This window comes from Lemur catta, chromosome 22 (genome assembly GCF_020740605.2).
Source record: "Lemur catta isolate mLemCat1 chromosome 22, mLemCat1.pri, whole genome shotgun sequence".
In the NCBI taxonomy this organism is placed as follows: Eukaryota; Metazoa; Chordata; class Mammalia; order Primates; family Lemuridae; genus Lemur; species Lemur catta.
The window spans coordinates 25,190,737-25,209,514 of record NC_059149.1 but is presented as its reverse complement, the minus strand read 5'-3'; the positions used below and the strand labels follow the sequence as shown (position 1 = coordinate 25,209,514).

At 40.6% G+C, this 18,778-nt stretch overlaps 1 long non-coding RNA gene across 4 annotated transcripts in view; it reads right to left on the bottom strand.

Moving 5' to 3' along the window:
* Positions 1 to 2,594: 2,594 nt before the first annotated feature.
* The window catches only part of LOC123626645, a 34,569-nt gene continuing 18,385 nt past the window's right edge, over positions 2,595 to 18,778 (bottom strand). For 3 of the 4 annotated variants that reach the window (XR_006730952.1, XR_006730955.1, XR_006730953.1), the window contains 3 exons: positions 18,027 to 18,118; positions 6,903 to 7,024; positions 2,595 to 2,780 (listed from right to left, as the gene is read on the bottom strand). This is a non-coding gene — a long non-coding RNA (uncharacterized LOC123626645). Of the gene's footprint in view, positions 2,781 to 6,902; positions 7,025 to 9,433; positions 9,653 to 18,026; positions 18,119 to 18,778 lie in introns of those variants that run through there. The other variant, XR_006730954.1, reaches the window with a different exon arrangement.

The window sequence follows — 18,778 nt, the reverse complement described above, 5'->3', positions numbered from 1 at the left end:
AGGATAGCCAGGATCTTGTTCAGTTAGCTGTTTTGAGTTTATAAGCAAATTTACTGCAATCGGAAAGAAGCTGGGGATAAAGACTATAAAGAAGTTCAGTGTCTACAGCTCTGATTGTATTCAGTTGTGATGTACCTTAAGTATTTCTACTTCATTTCCTGATTAGGTGGGTTACTCCCATAGTGCCTGGTGTGACGAGCGCAGGATTTTTGGCACGAAGCGGAAGTGGCTTTGAGTCCTGGCTCTGTCCTTTATTAGCTGTGTAATCGTAGATGTGTTATTTAGTATTTCCAAAATTTAATTTCCTCAAATTATTGTGGTGGTAATTGTACTATTCCCTTCAGAGAGCTGCTGTGAGGCTGAAATTTAACAGAGTGGGCATTTTAAACTGCTGACGTTGTCGTTTCTGGCTGCCGCGGTGCGGTTTGCAAGAGCCTGTCTTTTGCCCTGTTGGGTAGCAGCACAGTGACAAAACTTGAGAACGGAAGTGATTGAGATGGCTTTCTCCGTCTAAGGTGTAATATGATTTGAGGGTAAATTTAAGTGAAATGGTAATTAGTATCTTTTAAAAGAGCTTCTGGGAAATGAGCTAACGATCTAACTAAACAAACAATTCACAGAAGAAGTGACTACGGTGTTAACATGCTGTGATGTTATGACATATACTAGCATATTGGTTTTCATCCACGGCTCCTGGCTTATAATTTCCATAATCTTTGTTATAGTATTGTGTGCTTTCAGCCTCAGGAGACAGAATCAACCTCTCTGACCTTCTCCTGTCCTCTTGTCCCCTGCCCAACGCAAGACTCTAATCCGACATGGGTCAAAAGACCCTCATTCTAGAAAGGGTTCAGTGTTCAGAAAGCTTCCGGACCACCCTCCAGGAACCTCCACGTGTTCAGCTGCCTGGAAGCTCTCTGAACCCTGAACCCTGATCTCTTGGGTTCTTATGGAGGCTTCACTACATACACATGATTGACAACTGTGCAGAAATGTGATTGGACAAAAAGCACATGCTCTATACCCAGCAAGGCCTGTCTGTGCAAATTCTTCCTGGCCTCTCTGTGCAGCATTCCTTCCTCCAGCATATGGGGCAGAGCCCTTTCTAGAGTGATGGTCTTTTGACCCATGTTTGCCCGCGCTCATCACACCAGGCACTGGCTGTGCCATCAGCTTCACCATGTCTCAGACTTCATTTGGTAGCTCAGTTATTTTTAATTATTTAAATTGTTTTTATATCTTATTTCCCCAACTACACTATAAACTCCATGAAGTGGCATTTTATATATATAGTTGTTTAATTCTATCTATTAGGCTCAAGCCCTCTGTAAGCATAGACATACTTCTCTGTACACGGATATCAGTACTGTTTTTTATTGTCTATATACTAATATAGGCTTACATACATACATACACATATATCTTCCTCTCTGTATTACTAGGGAATGTTGTATGGAATGTGCGTAAGCCAGATAGTTTTGGAAAATCAAGAATTGCAGCAAGGCGGTACACGGGCTGGCTGATCAGCATGAATTCAGTATAAGGAATGAGTTTCAAAATGTTAGATTAAGCAGATATTCCAAGAGTGGCATTGACAGTCCAAACTAGATCACAAACTCACATGAGATGAAGCTTCTGGAACCCTACTAATTTTGAGAATGTACAATAAAGTGTATGGTAAGCTAAGGCAATGCACCCTGTGATCCCAACTGGATGCATCAGAGTCAATTGTGGGGGCCGGAGTGTGTCATTGAGAGCAGGGACGTCTGAGGAGGGAAAGCTGAGGGTATCGTGTACGCCGCTGAGTCTGGGCCAAGCTGGGAATGGTTACAGGCACATCGAGATACAAGAGGCCAGAGTGGGACATGAGTAAAGGCCATTTCAGATCTAACAGCAACCATTAGAGAACACAAGAAAAGTTCTATAATATCTGAACAGGAAATATTAGCATGAACCTTTGAATTTTTTTATTTCAAAATTACATATTTTCTAGCTTTGTCCACTAAAAGGCTAAAAATACATGACAGCCCATAATCAATGAGCACACTGCATTGATTGAGATTGGGATCGTTAAATACTATTCCTACTGAAAAAATAAACAAGAATTCTAGAGAATAATTGTGTCCAGTTATGGGGAAGGAAAATACATTTTGACCCTGGGATGTTCCACTGAACCAGAAAGTAAGGTGTAAAAAACTTAAAATGCATGTCCAAAACCCACAGTGGCCAAAAAAAAGGGGGTTCCCATTGGCCAAAGATGGGATGTTTGAATATTATTTCTTTTTAAATATTATTAAAAAGAATAATGAATGCCGTTGGTTGAAACACATTGACTATATAAAAAGCCAGGAGTTCAAAATGATACTAAAAAAAAAGAAAAACCTCATTGGAAGGAAGGAACTCAAGCAAAAATAACTTCTCACAAAAACTGGAAACTAAAAGGAAAGGATTAGACATTTATTCTGTCATTTCTTATGAGCTATATTTCAGGATGATCACAAAGCCTTAGATGACGAGACAAAGAGTCATTTATTACAGAAGAGCTCCCGCTAAAAACGCGATGCTGTAAAATCACTGTTTTGCAGCGGTTAATGATCTCCAATAGATGAAGCGCCAGACGAAAGGCGGATGGGAGGCTTTATAACTGGGGAGGGGAGGAGAGACCAGACTGCCTCCTTCTGCATGCATCGATCCATCACGCATTGCTAAGGGACGTCTAGGCAACGTGCACCTCCTGGTGTGATGTGATATGAAGCTCATAGCACTACCCATGAAAGATTCTTAAAAAAAAGAATTGAAACTGAATTGAATCAGACTTACAGGGCTAGCTCTCATTTTCAGAAAACACAAAGGTAGAGAAACAAGTTAACACCGCAAAGATGCAAATTCAGAACGTGCAACATTTTAGAGGTGGCTGACTTGGTTTCTGCAACGTGTCGATCAATGACTGGCATAGAAACTATTAAGAAAGGAAAACTCGATATTAAAAGTGACTTCAGACCTAATACCCAAAGGTAGTGAGTGGACTTTGCATTCTGATCTGAATCAACCAAACGTAAATGACCTTTTTGAGACAACTGGGAAAATTTTTTATGGACTGGACATTGTATGAAACAAAGGAATGATGGTTAATTTTATTACACGTGATAATGGCATCGAGTTGACATAAGAAGTCGTACTTTCAGAGATGCCTTTTCAGTTGTGTACAGTGACATGACATGGTGTCTGGAATTTGCTTTAAAATACTTTAGTAAGGAGAAAATGAATACATAAAGCAAGTAGGGCATAATCTCATTAACTGCTGATTTAGGTAAAGGATATATGGAGGTTCTTTATGATATTTTCTTAGCTTCTGTTAACAGATAAACTAAGGCACATTTAAATGTTTATTTGAGCCTTCAGCAGTTCATAAACCAGGCAGCGCAAGTGAGACTGCAAGTGGGCTCAGGCTCCACTAAGAGGGTGCGAAGAGAACACTTTTATAAGGTGTTCCTGGAAGGAAGAAAAAGAAAATATTTGGCTAAAGTGGAGAATCCTTAATTAGAGATGGTTTCTGACTGGCAAAGGCTCCAGTTGGAGGTTAGTTGGCAAGTTTGTGATTGGTTAAAGCTTCAGTTTTGTTTTACTGGCTAACATTCAGTTGGGTTTTAGTTTGCTTACGTGGGAACCCAAGGCAGTGGAGGCCTCTAAGCCTAATGCTCCACCTCCCCCATCCAATTTTTTTTTAAACTCTTCTAAGTATGTTTGAAAATATACATAATACAGTTTTAAAACCAAAAAGTGACCTTGGAAAATAAAATATTAAAACAACTTCTGGGGAAAGCATTGAAGAGACATTTGAAAATTGTCTTGAGATACTGGTCTTAGGACAGAGGGAGAAGATTGGAAACAGCCTCCTCACTTAGGTGCAGAGATTTTCTGGAACTTTGTTGATTATTCACTGGGAACAATAGCACCTGGGTTGACTTTGACCAGCCCTTAGACCATCCTTTCACATAGACCAGTGGTTCTCAAAGTGTAGTCCAAAGTACCCTGTGGGGGGGCTTCCTGAAACCCTTTCAAAAGAATCTGTGAAGTCAAAACTATTTTCATTATAATATCAAGGCATTATTTATCTTTTCCAATTGTGTTGACATTTGCCCCGATGGTGCCGAAACCAGGGCAGATGAAATCCTGACGCTTTAGAGGGAATCCAGGGAGTGGCATCAAATTGCACTTGTAGTCTCTGAGTCTTCACCACATAGACTCTCAGGGAAAAGAAGAACCAGTTTCAATTAAGGATGTCCTTGATGAAGAAGTACGAATTGCTAATTTTATTAAATCTTGACCTTTGAATAAACATGTTTTTAATAGTTGGTGTGACCAAATGGGAAATATATGTAAAGAACTTCTGCTGAAGACTCAAAGATGATTATCTTCAGGAAAAGCATTTGTGTGAGTCTTTGAACTAAACTGGTTGCTTTTCTTTCTTTCTTTCTTTTTTTTTTTTTTAACATGGGACATTATTTTTACTTAAAGAATGACTGACAAACTATAATTATTCAGACTTGGATATTTACAGACATTTTCTTGAAAATTAACAAGGTGAGTCTGGTCACTCCAAAAAAAAAACTTGGCTGGATTTGGTGCCCATGATAAAAGTCAAACCTTTAAGAGAATAGTTGACGTTAGAAAAATGGAATTTTGAAAACCTTGTATCTATCACTGTTAGCTCAAGTTTCCCAACTTTGAAGGCATTTCTAATGAGATCAGTGGTCATACTGACAAATGTGATTATTTTTGATAATGTAATATTGAAATGTGTCACCATTTGGAAGATGTGCAGAACTTAGTGAATCAATATTTTCCAAACAACTACTCTGTGATGTTGCAAAATCAAGCATGAGTAAGAGATCCATTCAAAATGCAAAATAGACCCAGGGATGTTAAGCCATAGCAATAACAAAAAGTTCATCGGCATAATTCCATATCCTACTTTGCTTCAAGGAAATATTGTTTATTGAACTATTGTGTAGAATGAAGAAGAATAACTGCAATTATCTAAAAAGGATATGAAAAACACCTTCTTTTTCCAATTAAATATTTGTTTGAGGTCTGATTTTTTAAAGTATAGTTTAACTAAAACAACATCTTGCAACAGATTGAATGCAGAAGCAAACATGAGATTACAACTGCCTTCCAGCCAGACATTAAAGAGATTCGTCAAAATGTAAAGCAATGCCACCGTTCTCACTATTGCTTTTGTTTTAGAAACTGTAGTTATATTTAATAAAAATGTGTCATGTGTGTTTACATGGGATGGTTTTATTGTTGTTCTTTTTAAAGGAATTATGAAATATTTAAAAATTTTCTCAGTGTTAATTTCTAGTATGGTAAATATTGATGAATGTAGCTCACATAAACAAAAACTTTTTAGAAATGTGAATCAATTTTAAGAACATAAATAGCCCTGAGACCAAAAAGTTTGCAAACCACTGGTCTAGGCTATGAACACTGCCTGGGAACAGCTCTCCACAGCTGGGAGCCCATCCCAGGGGTTGAGCTCGAAGCTCTAACTAGTAATAGAGTATTTCTTTGCCTGTAATGTCCCCTGTATGTCTAAGCACGTGTCAATAAATGCCACTCTGGAGGCACTAAAATAGTTTATGATTTCCCAGGACCTCGGTTCAAGAGACATGGGTCTTAAATTCAGAAGCATCTGTACAGAAGTAACAGGTAGATCAGGACTTGCCACAATCGTGTGGGAATTTAGCAGGTGCTCAATCACATGCTGTTTTTATAACCAGGGTTTTGGCTAGTTCTTCGGTTCCTGAACCGAAGGACCCAAAAGGAAAAATATTTGCAGGCCAAAGATGGTTTCTTGTGATGAAGAGCTGGAACGAGAGCAGAATTTGATACGCAAAATTGGATTGGAACATTTAATCCCTGCCCCTAATGGTTTTAACAAAAGGAAAGCCTTTGTTGCTATGCAAGTGCCTTTCAAAAATCAGATTGCAAGTTCTGCATTTAGACTTGACCCCCTATCTTGGCTTGACGATCTGTCAAGGGTTCATGAAATCCACTCACTCTAAATGCAGAGGCCACTTAAGCTCCCAGAGCACAATATCCGGAGGCACTTTCTGACATGCTTTTCTGCGGAGTCTCACTCGTGGGGGTGAAGTTTGCAAAGGAATCTTTTCAGTTTGTTTTGTCACTTGATAGTCCCTAAAGGGAAGCACAGTGTACCTTCAGAGGGCTGGACGAGAGCAGTCGTCCTTGCCCTGCCATGGAGCATGTGAGGCTGGAGTCCTTGCTGGGAAGTAGCAAATAGGGAGGGATGAAGGCTGTACTGGTTTAAGTTTAAATCTCTCCCTTTGCGGGGTGGTCTCCTTTTCTTTCATTCTTTCATGTAATGAGCTTAGAAACGAGGTTGCCCTCCCACTCACAGGGGCAGGAGTGGGTAAGCAGATGGGACACGAGCCGTTTTTTCCCCCTTGGTAACTCACCCTTATAAAGGAGAAAGAGGAGGAGGAGGAGGAGGAGGAGGAGGGGAGGTGAGGAGGAGGGTGGGGGGAGAGACCCGGAGCAGACCCAGAGCAGAAGGCAAGTTCTTCAGTCTCTCTGGATTAATATAGCTTCTCAGATTTCAGTGAGGACACGTTTTCTCTTCCGATGGGACCGTCTCACAAGGTGACGACTTGCTCACCCCCAGCCCGTGCCGGCTGGGGCCGGGATGGAATGGCATCCCTTTCTGCTTGACTTTCAGGTGACCCACGCAAAGCACACCGTCAACACCTCAGGAAAGGCTGGTGCTGGCTTTGCTTAGCTTGAATTCCAAAACCAGCCTTGCACATTTGCCAAGCATGGCCTGGGAGCAACAGTTTGAATGTTTGCATTTCCCAGAAAGCAGTAAGAACACTCACCTTCTCATACGTGTTAACAGAATTTCCTTCCAGGAGCTCCACGGGTGGGGCTGGGGGAAAGAAGTCGGGTCTGGAATGACCTTCAGGCTTCTCAGAGCTCCCTTGCTGGGGCGCTGCAGGCCCTAAGAGAGGGGGAGGTGATGGACACGTAAGGGAGTAAAGAATGGTAGTGGGAAGAATTCAAGCAGGACGCGGCTGGCTGGTGAGAGACAGTGAAGCCCAACTAATTCTGAGTTTTACTGTTCTCTCCTTTCACTGCCAAATCTCATCATGGCCATGTTTCCTGAGTCTACTATTTGGACATACAGTCAAACACAGGGTCTGACAGGGGGATGGGATGTGTGAGTTTGGGGTTCTTTTGGGAATACGGGGCCTCTGGCTGACAAGCTCATGACACCCTGTTCGTGCGTTCTTCACTCTTTTTTTGCGAGGGACAAACTGTGTGTACATCATTTATATTTTTCACTAACTGATGTGGGTTTGGCAATAGCTCAAATGTGCCCACTGGGCAGGTTTTTATAGAAAAAGGCTTTTCACACCTCAAAATATAGGCTGAGGTGGCATTTCATTATCACATCCCAGACCCATCTAATGGCTCTCAATGACAACTCTGAATGATCATTTTGGTGACTACAATGCACACGTCTTAGATTCTAGTCCCATGATAAATAATTCTAGCTAACATTCAGCACATAGTCCCTTTTTATTCTCTTAGCAGTTTCTTTTTTAAGGACAAAACCCCCCAAAATCCAAAGAATCATTTGACTCTGCAAAAGGCCATGTGAGAGCACATTGATTTTTTTACCTCCTGCAATCAAGGTAAATGTATCCTTTTCTTGAACATAAGGCATTTTAAAAGTGTGCCGCAGCTAGGCTGAGAATTGGCTATGCTTGATACGACTGGATTCTATTCTTATGTTTTTCGTATTTATTCATTTTTGTCAAAGTCGTGCATGTCCATATTTTTAAAAGTCGAATGGTAGTATAATGTTTCCGATGACAAAGAGCAACCTTCTAACCCTTCTTTCCCCTCCCCAGGTCACTATCGATACTTCCTAGAGGCAACCGCTGTAAATTCTTCTCTTGTCATTTACTTTGATTGTTCTAAAGCAGATACTTAAATTACTATTTCCTGATTTTTCAGTTTTCTATCCTATAAAAATTATCTGATGGCTTCTTATGATGGAAGCCAGAGATTTAGCATTCTTACATCATTTAACACACACATACATCCTCACAGCAGAATTCGAACACATTTTTGCTTAGATCAGCACTCAGTGTGTGCAATATTGTGACTATGTAAATATTGCCCTCAGATGAGCCAAGTAGGATATTATGTTTACATTTCTGTGTCAACTTTTATTTCCCAAAGTAAATTTCCTCCAATTTTTCTTTTTCCTCGGCTTTCTTAGAATTTCTTGCCATTTATGTATCTTTGGCGAACAATGCAAAATACCTCTTGATCTAATTTTTCTCACAATCTCACCAGTTCCCACTCACTTTTTCTTCCCCCACTTTTTCTTTTTTTCTTTATTTTTTTTTTCTCGATGTCATCCCTCCTGGAGTCCTCTGTATTCATTTCTAATCTGGACTAAAAACCACTGCCTAGCTGGGACCTCCCTTGAAATTGTCCTGGGAATCCCCATCGCCTTTCCGTGTGTTGGATCACCTATATTCTGTATCCCTTGGTTTAACATTTAAGGTGATACTTGCTGCTATAACAAACATATTTCAAAATTTATTGGCTAAATGCAATAGAAGTATATTCCATCTAACAGCCCAGTGCTCTTTGTATGGGGGTGTATTGATAGGAGTTTGTGAGATTTTTAAAAACGTATCCTTGCAATGTAGCAGAATGTCATAAGGCTACGTGTAGTTTTCTTTTTACTTTGCAATTCCAGTTTTTCTTTGACCCAGGGGAATTTTCAGTGGTTTATGTCCTGACATCAACAAAGAGGCTGTCCGGATGGGACCCTGCAAGAGGTCCGACTCCTGATCCTCTGTGTGTGACACACTCATCAGTGTCAGTCTCACACTTCTGACTGGACACCCGGTCCTGCTTGCTTCCAGAATTGGAACTTAAATTTGTGTAACAAATATTTAGCAAGTGTCCATAGTGTGCCATGTACTTACCCAGACTCTGGGGATGCAGCTATGCACAAAACAGAAAAAAAAAAGTCCCTGCTTTCATGGAGTTTATATTCCTCAGAGAAACTTGGTTTTGGCAAAGTGTGCCTGGACATGTGACTGTCCTTTTCTGAGCCAACCGGTGGAGTTTGATCATATCCCACAGCTCTTCCCTCATCTGGTTCAGGCATTTTTCATCTCTGCTAGGCCCAAGCTGCTGAGGTCTCAGCATGTGTTGCCAAAGTAAATAGTGAGTAAAAATCAACACAGATAGAAAAAAGAAGCATTATCAGAAATTATCTGTCTGCAGCTGGGCTGGAGCTGAGTGAATGAGGGTGGAGGTTAGAGTTCTAGTGCAGACAAATCCACATCCTGGCCCCAGTGGTAACAGGCCTGTGGGGGTCTTGTTCGACAGCTTGCAAACTGAAGATAAGGTCCCAAGAGTATTGTAGTTTCACAGCGAGGAGCCAGCAGTGTGGTTTCAGTTTGCTTAGCTCAGGATACGACAGAGAGACGGCACACGGGCTTTGGCACAGTCCTCTGATCAAAGATGCCGTCAACTGCATATTCCAGACACTCTCTCCGTTTATTCCCAGGTATCCATGGCCGCCTACAAACTTCTCCTTTTAGGAAATAGGCAATAGCAGTTCTAGTTAGCTTAAGAGGACACATTTAAACATGTTTAGCCTAATAGAATACACATATTCAAACTATGTGTATTTGGATAACTGATTTTCTGGGTTTCATGATCTGAGTTTATCTTCCATGTGAATTTCTACTCCAAGCTACATTACCTTTCTGCCATTGCCAATGAATAATCCACACATCCATGCTGAATGTCACTCCTTTCCATTTTTCAGCTGCCCTTGCAGAGGAGAAAAACTATCTTCATAAAATAAATACCATCTCTCCAGAAGTTACATGGCAAATCAAACTCTTTAAGTGGTGCTTGGCCAAGGCCTTGTGAATTTTGGAGGTTCCTGAACCTGTCTTTGTCTTTATAGACCATATGCTGCCTCTTTAGGAAGTCCAAGGACAATACTTGGAATTCAGCATGATGAGCTGAAATGAAACCTTCTGCTCTCAGAGATAAGAGTGAAAGTACAGGTTGGTGATGTCGTTTGTTCATATGGCTGACAAAAAGTCGTTTAATGTTAATGTGGGACTTTTTTGCCATGAGAACAGGCCCTGGAAGGAGGCAAATGAGTTAACATAGCAAGGAAATTTGAGAATAGTCTAGAGTTAAAGACCCATGGTCTTATCATACTTTCCTTACTCCCAGCGCTAGATCCTGGGGTCACACCCTCCCAACCCCCTACACAGTGAGCAGGAGCCGCGTCCTGAGGGGACTCCCGGGGCTGTTGGGTAAGACACAAGAAAGGATAAAAGATAAGCGTTTTATTTAGGATTTTTGCATCTTTGGATATAAGTGAGATTTGCATGTAATTTACTTTTCTATAATTGTCTAGTTTTGATATAGAACTAGTCTTATAAATTAGCTCCTAAAATTAGTAGAGTACATGCTCATTTTTTCTTGTCTCTGAAACAGTTTAATAAAGACAGATTATTTATCTGCCCCTTGAAGGCTTAGAAAAAATAATTAATAAAACCATCTGGGCCCCATGTCTTGTGGGAGGGTGACTGTGCGGGAGACTTGAGCACTGATAGAATTTTTCAAATGGCTGTTGACTTCCTCCGGTCTTTCTCTCCATCATGGAGTCAATTTAAAACATTTTTGTATTTCAGAAAAAAATCCATTTTACCGAATCTTTAATAGTTCTTGGTATAAATTTATTCTCAGTATCTGTAATTATGGTCTCTTTTTCATTCTTGATGTATATTGTTGTACCTTTTCTCTGCTTGTTTTTTGTTTTTGTATTTTTTACAACTAGCCCTGTTTATTTTATTAGTTTTTCTTTTTTAAGTACCAACTTTTGGTTTTGGTGACTGCTCGGTGAGGTGGATCTCTTCTATGTTCCTAACTGTCAAATCAGGTGGGTCCCTACCTGGATGCGCACCTGTCACCACCCCGGTGTGGGGTGAACTCCACAGCACTGCTAGAAGACGTGGATCCGAGAATGGGTTTTACCGGGAAGACTTAAGAGGCCAAAGTTAAGTGAGAGGGAAAAATCGGAGGTCACCTCCATCCTTCCACCACCCCCAACAGGATGAGCTGCCACTGCCCAGCGGTGAGGGTCTTCCTCCCGAGTAGAGGGACAACTTCCAGTTGTGGCTTCCCCTTTCGCTGGGTGAGAGTGGAAAAGCAGCTTGTCACTGGAGAAGTAAATAGGACGCCAGATGCCAGGCTGTCTGGATTTGGGGGCCAGATCTGTCAGGAGTGGTTGGCAATGTTAGCCACCTGGCATGTGGGGATATTGTTACTGACTCACCTCATGGGGGCTATGAGTAAGCCACGGAAGGTGAGTTCAGGGGCATCCCTCCTGCTAATGAGAAAGGGGGAAAGATTCCATTTGGTTTCAACTAGCCCATTTCCACACAGCTCAGAGCCAGCACTTCATCTGCCTGATCACTCTGTTTCTGCTTGAGATGTGCCAGTCTCTCGCTTGGCTTTGGATAATGTTGATGCTTCCTTGCAGTTGGGTCAGATTTTGCTATGTGTACTTCAAGGTTATGCAAACAATTACAGAAGCTCATGACTATTCTATCATTTTTGATGATTTGTCCCTCTTATTATTATGTAATATCCCTCTTTATCACTATTAATGTTTTGGGGGAAATTAAAAAAATAACTTTTTTATTTTTCAACAGTTTTAAATTTGTGAAAAAAATTGCAAATATAGTACAAAGAGTTCTCTTACATACCTTACATCCAGCTTCCATTATCACCAACATTTTATATTAATTAGTACATTTGTTACAATTAATGAACCAATACTCATTAGTTATTATTAACTGAAGTCCATACTTCCATACTTTACTCAGGTTCCCTTAATTTTTCCCTAATGCCCTTTCATAGTCCCAGGATCACATCCAGGAAGCCATGTGACATTTAGTTGTCATGTCTCCTTAAGCTCCCCTCCGCTGTGACAGTTTCTAAGACTGTCATTGTTTTTGATGACCTTGACAGTTTCGAGGAGTACTGACTGGTCAGGTATTTTGTTGAAGGACTGTCAAACTGAGATTTGTCTGATGATTTTCTCGTGCTTAGATTGAAGTTACTGGTTTTTGGGAGGAAGCCCAAGGTAAAATGCCCTTCTCCTCACATCCTACCCAGGGTACACACTGTCAGCGTGACTTACCACTGTTGGTGCAGAGCTTAACTGCCTGCCTGGGATACTGTTTTTCAGGTTTCTGGACTACAAAGTTGCTCATTTATTTCCCCTTTTCAGAAATGTACTCTTCAAGGAGTAGAGAGTTATGCTCCACCTCCTCAAGCGCAGAGTATTGACATAAATTATTTGGAATACTTCTGCATGGGAGATTTGCCTGTTTTCCTCATTAATGTATTTATTTAATTATTCAATTTATTTATATCAGTATGCACACATGGATATTTATTTTGTACTTCGGATTATAAGTTAACACACCTTTATGTATTTTGTTGCTCACATTGTTCCAGCTTTGGTCATTGGAAGCTCTTTCAGTTGGCTCCTGTGTCCCTTTGACATGCCTCCAACAATGTAGCTTTCTGTTTTTGTTTTGAGCACTTTCTTACTTTCTGGTGTTATAAGATGCTCCATGTGCATCTTGTATATTTCCTGCTCTAGTCCTAGAAGCAGCCATTTCTCCAAAGAGCCCGGTTCCTGTTAATGGAGAATGATATTGGAAACCAAAACCTGGGCACTAGATTGGGGAGTCATTGCTTCTAGGCTGCCTCAGCTGACAGAGCAAGGAAATGCAATATTCATGTATTTACTAGCCCATATATATAGTATCTGTAAGTATTTCCATGTGTAACTGTCTGTAGCTATATAAAGCTAAGCATGACTTCATGCTGATGTCACCAACTTTAATCCACTACTATGTGGGGCATTCTAGCTTTCTTCCTTTGCTTGAGATTCCACTGTATGGATACACCACAATTTATTTATCCTTTCTGTTTCGCTGCCCAGCGTGAGGTCTCCTTGGCAGAGAACAAGCCGTCTCTTTCTGTAGTCTGGCATGATTAACAGTCTCTATCCCATACTCTGCCCCTGGTGTCTCTTGTAGCATTGGATTGATCATTAAGTGTCCCCCGGGAGCTCAGCAGCGGCACATGCTGCAAAACTGGATGATGAAAAGAGAGAACAATCGTAAAACCTAACTACTTTTTTTGTCTGTAAGTGAATCTAGGGAGGGATTAGCTCTTAAATGAAATATTTATAGGTTTTTTTTTTCTTTTTTAAATTTTACGGCGTCTGCCTGAGAAGGAAGCAGAGATATCCTCCCATACTCAGTGTCCCTCCGACATTAGCATCATTATTGCCATTATTAGCATCATTATTGCCATTCTGTAAAGGCATTTTGAAGGCTCACGTGTCATGCAGTGCCCTGAGAACTTTAGCAGTTAGTTAAGTAGATACTTCAACCATCTAGGACGCTTTTTTAGAGACGGCCCCTTTGAAAATCTGGTGAAAGCTATGGACCTTCTTTTGTAGCTTATCCTTACAAATACATAGCTTGTGCTCATGATGCAACATTTTCCATAGCATTTCAAGGAACACGTAGATCCTCTGAAGCTTGGGTTAAGAAACCCTACCTGGGAAACTTACAATCATGGTACAGTTGACAATCCCTGATTATTCCCTGATTATCCGCCCTCTGAAATACAAGGCACTGGGTGTTCTGACAGAAATAGCGATGGGTACCCCACGGCTCCTGTCTCAGACAGCCTGCAGTTTTAGGGAAGAAGTAAACAAACACTGAAGATAAGGCAAACTTGGTAAATCTCACAAAAGATGTATTTTAAATGTTTCAATGTTGGGTAGTGGCTTTAACTTTTTGAAACATTTAAAGAAATATCTTAAATTTTATATTATTTTATTCTCAACACAGCACCATTGAAGAACAAAGGGAGGGAATAGGAGGGCGTAGGAAATAATAGTTTCTGAGTGTCTATTCTGTCAGGCACTATGCAAGGAGTTTTAATTACGTAACAGATTATTTAATACTCAAACACTTCTATGAGGTTGATATTTCCCCCCAAATTAATTATTTCCACCTTTACGAATGAGGAAACTGTGACACAAGTAATTTGTTAAGGTCACGTGGTGGCAGGACTAGGGCTTGGAATGAGGATTGTCTGCCTCTGAAGTTCATGTTCTTTCCAGTCGGTGACAAGTAAATAATTGCAGTGTTTGGCAACTAAAACTACTGATAAATGGAGACACTCAGTAGTTTGGCTAACACCCACCTCTATGAATTGTTCTCCAATTTTTCAAAGGCAGAATAAATTGCTTTCCTCCTCATGACTCCTAAAACACCATGCATATAGTGCTCTTTTTCTAGTAAACTTTATTTTTCAGAGCAGTTTTAGGTCCATAGCTAAATTGAGCAGAAGGCACAAAGAGTTCCCTTAGATCTCCTGCCCCCGCCCCCCACAGGCACCGTCTCCCCCACTAAAACCATGTCACCCAGAGTGGTCCATTTGCTACAGCCCACGAACCTACACTGACACATCATCACCACCACCCAGAGTCCATATTTTAGTGTATTCACAAAATTGCGCGCTGTCACCACTATGGAATTCCAGAGCATTTTCATCACTTCCCAAAGAAGCCTCGTGCCCACTAGTGGCACTCCCTCCTCTCGCCTCCCCCTGGTCCCTGGCAACCATGAGTCTACTTTCCGTCTCTTTGGCTTTGCTGTGTCTGGACACTTCATATATGAATAAATGGAATCATACAATATGTGACCTTTTGTATCTGATTCTTTCACTTCACGTGTTTCCAAGACTCATTTATCAGGACTTCTTTATTTTTATTTCAGAATATTATGGGGGTACAAATGTTTTGGTTACATGAATTGCTTTTGTACAGTTAAAGCTGTAAGTGTGCCCTTCTCCCAGATAGTGTGCATTGTACGTGTTCGCTGTGAATTTACCCATGCCCTCTTCCCCACTCCCACCTACGTGATTCCGTTGAGTTTTACTTCCATATGTGCGTAAGTGTTGATCAATTAGTTCCAGTTTAGTACTGAGCACATGTGGTGTCTGTTTTTCCATTCTTGCCGTACTTCACTTAGTAGAATGGTCTCCAGTTCCATCCAGGAGGGATTCCCGCAAGGACGTGTTAGTCTTTTGATGTTTATATGCACTCATTTCCCTTGGGTGTGGGGAAGTGCTGGGTTTTGGGGTAAGCTTTAAAATCCCAACACTTTCTAAAGTTCCAGGAAAGCTTTGCAGGAGTTCTGAAGTGGGCTAACATGATGGAAAATGCCATTTTCAATGGATCTGCTAGAAGATTACTAATTGGTGAGATAGGCATTTAATTTCCGCTGCTTTTTTTTGCGGGAAGGATGGCAAAAAATACAATGATATATATTAAGAACCTAGAAAACCTCATGTAACTTTATGACACATCACATAACTTTTTCAGCAAATATAACTTAATATGTTCACAGAGCTGTTGCCTGTGAGCAGAAACTTATTATTGGAATTGTGATAAAGACTCTAGCAAATCAGCATCCTCTGTGTTCCCTGCAGGGGACACAACCGTTTGCATTAGTTAGGACCCGGGATGGAGGAAAGAAACTGATGAACAAGACGTTACCAGCATCTTATGTTAGGGGCAGAGGATTCTGCGGCCATCAGTCACCGCGTCTCCATGGAGACTTAGCTAAAATGGGAGCCATTGGTGTAACTTCTGTTGTGAATTAATTAAATTATACAAATGCAGAAAGTACAGTGAAATGATATTTCCCTCACAGAGGCTGTGTCCTTATAGCATTTTTCAGTCCATAGGTCCTCAGGGCAGCAGACACTGATGGCCGATTTCCAGGGTACCGAGGTCTACTGACACTGGTAAGAAGGGCGATGTTTTCTAGTCCTGCTCATTTAGCTACTGTGATCATTTGGCATCCATCTGGTGAAATGACCCCTCAAACGGCTTTGACTTTAGTAAGGAGACATCCTCTAAAGTTGGAAAACAAAGCTTTTGCATTGGCTATTCTCTTATGCAAGAAGAAACCAGGCTGATTCAGAGAGTAGGCTGAGCTAAACTGAAGATAAGTCTCTTCTTTCCCAATCCAGCCAGCAGTTTCCTTGTAGAATGATGTGCTGTTTTGCTTTGAGACTTGCTCTGCCTCCTGCCGGTTGAATGACTGTGAGAAGGTTAACTTTTTTTTTTTTTTTTAATTTCAGAGTATTTTGGGGGTACACATGTTTTGGTTACATAAATTGCTTCTGTACAGTTTGAGCCAAAGTTATGAGTGCCCATCACCCAGATAATGTGCATTGTACCAGATCGGGTTAGCTTTTAGGACTTCATCCTTTTAATCTTTCTAATGACGAGGTTGTTCCCTTAATGTACTCACTCAACAAACATAAATTAAATCTTGATGATATGCCAGGCACAGTAATGCACACTGGTTTCCAAACTTTTTACCACGCAGATTCGCCCTTATAATATTTTCTCTTTTTGGTCCTGTTATTTTGAAAGATATGATCTACTGTGAGTATTAAGTAATATGAGTTTTTTAATATTTAAAAATAGAAGGCATTTAGAATCGACAATCGCAGCTTCTGATTAGCTGAAGATAGAGATTTCATCCAAAACAAAGGAAGCTCACTGTTGGAGTTAGCTTTTAGAGCCGCACTGCCGGTAAATGTTCTGTTTCCATTAGGGTTTGTTTTTTTTTTAATCCAAAGAATTCCAGGCTTTTAATCAATTTGTTATAAAGTGTCATCTACACACAGATGCCTTATTATATCTCTTCTTGCTTACTTAATTTATAGTCCCTGATCTCTCTGGCACAAAGAGAGACATAGGTATCTTCAGTTGTAATGTCAATGGAATTAATATTTCAAGGAAGTTCTGTTTTCATGGGTCTGATCCATTGTTTTTTTAAAAATATTAAAAGTGGTTCAAATATGTCTATTACTCCTTTGAAGGTTGCTTAGGAATCCAGGAGCTTCAAAGTAGGATGGGCAAGACGGTCTTTACTCTAAACCACTACAGCCTAATGATGCAAAGGATGGATGAACAAAGTAATATCACTGAGCATCGTGTTTTTGGTTTTGAGTTTGTTAGCAGATGCTTAGCAAAGCGGGAGATCATCTCACATCCACCTTGCTAGGTGCTTATGGAAAATGATTTATCCATCCAGGAAATAAATACCCTTGAAATCTTCTCAATGAACCATGACCTTATTTGTTCATGGGCCAGATAGTTTGAGGGATCAGCACCCTGGTAAAATCACTGGGCTGAGATGGGAAAACTTGTACGTGAAAACAATATAGCGGCAGCAGAAGGTCAGGGAAAATGATGTTCTCAAAACACGCTTGAACCTTTCAATTCAACTGAATCGAGAGTTTGCTGTTCTCCCCCTTTCAGCCCCCTCCATCCTCTACCCTAAAGCCCATAGTTTCCATTGCTGTTTATTCAGTGACCCCCTGGGAACAAGGAACATTTGGCTAACGATCGGAAAATATTCATATTGAACATCATGTGAGTGAGAAGGACCTCAGGGCACCGAAAAAGAGGGCCTCCAGATATTTCTTCATTTAGCAATTTAATTTAATATTTTTTGAATATTTTTTATGGGCCAGGGGCTGTGGAGCATAACAACTTATCTGTTGTTCCCTTGTTCTTAAGGAGCTTCCAGTGAGACGGAGAGGTTATAACATGACACAAAATGGACAGGAGAGTGACCGGCACATCTCCTGCTGGTGGCCAGCCATTTTTAGGAGGGGTGCAATTGAAACCAACCGTGTTACTTGGGTGGAGGCTACGTAAGAGAAGCATTTAAGTCAGACCCAGAAACGGTAGAATTAGGCTAGAAACGTTCAAGAGCATTTATCCAAGGGAAATCACATGAGAAAATGACCCAATAACCTACCGTCAAATATCTTTGGTAGAATCAATTTTTCTGGTTGGGACATCCAGATCTGTTTTCTTCAACACCTTGACCTTCATCTTTGAAATCTGACTCTGTTGACAAGAAGAATCAGTAAAGTCCATTGCATTTTCTCTGTAGGACTGTCTAATTGTGCATTCAAAGAAAACGAATCCCGAAGGCTTTATTTTTAGCGCAGAGCAATTCGGGAAGCCTGAAGATTCCATTATTGCTGGAAGTGCCTGTCACATTTCATTTTATTAGAATGAATTGCTAAAGCAGCATTCTATCAAAGTCACTATGAACTTTGGGAGGGGGTTATGGTTGATAATAACAGAAACGAATATTTAATACTAGAAATTAATATTGATCATCAGGTGTTTGCCAGGCATCATGCTAAAAGTTTTATACACATAATATTCATTAATCTCACAAAACCCTATGCAGTAAGTGCAGTTTTATGTTTTTACAAAGGATAAATTAATGCTAAGAGAGGACAAGTAATATGCCCAAGGCCATACCATTAATGCGTGGCAAAGCCAGAACCAACACTTGTTAATACTCTTAAGCTCATCTCTAAATACACATATCTACTTGATGATTAGCTGATAGCAAGCTGAAAGGCGAGCATGGCACATCCAAGGCAGCCTTCAGACAGTGCGATCTGGGGAAGTTTTATCCCCTTCCTACAATAAAGCCTCAATTAACTAGTGAATGCACTTAGGGAATGGGCAAATTTAAATTTATGGTTAACT